The sequence below is a fragment of the Hylobates moloch genome, unplaced genomic scaffold (genome assembly GCF_009828535.3).
Source record: "Hylobates moloch isolate HMO894 unplaced genomic scaffold, HMol_V3 SCAFFOLD_13, whole genome shotgun sequence".
Classification (NCBI taxonomy): Eukaryota; Metazoa; Chordata; class Mammalia; order Primates; family Hylobatidae; genus Hylobates; species Hylobates moloch.
The window spans coordinates 105,501,110-105,501,568 of record NW_026652288.1 but is presented as its reverse complement, the minus strand read 5'-3'; the positions used below and the strand labels follow the sequence as shown (position 1 = coordinate 105,501,568).

At 33.8% G+C, this 459-nt stretch overlaps 1 protein-coding gene across 8 annotated transcripts in view; it reads left to right on the top strand.

The window, feature by feature from the left end:
- The window catches only part of IQCG (IQ motif containing G), a 79,434-nt gene that overhangs the window by 40,673 nt on the left and 38,302 nt on the right, over positions 1-459 (top strand). The gene's annotated exons all lie outside the window — the stretch shown is intronic.

The window sequence follows — 459 nt, the reverse complement described above, 5'->3', positions numbered from 1 at the left end:
CCCAGAGTTACTGAAAACCAGTAGTCGGGTCAACCAAGATGAAATCAGGTTACATCCCCAGAGTTACTGAAAACCAGTAGTCAGGTGAAGGTTGGAAAACAAGAAGATAGGAAGTATATGCACATTAGGGAACTGTGGGTCAGAAAATGATGCCAACAAGAATGGCAGATTTTTGTATATGAAAGTGTTGGTGGTAGCTTAGATGTGTACAATTAATTGCCTTAGATACTCGACAAAAAGAAAGAGTCACAAAGGAAAAAAAGTTTCAGACTTCTGAACATCAACATCCAAAGCAAGATAACAATGGATCAGCATTTTTCTGAAACTACTGGGAAAAAAAGAACCAAGATTCATATATAAAAATCTATCTTTTATACATCAGCAACAGACTTAGAATTGAAAATTGAAAATTTATATATATTATTTACAATAACATCAAAACTATCAATACCTAGCATT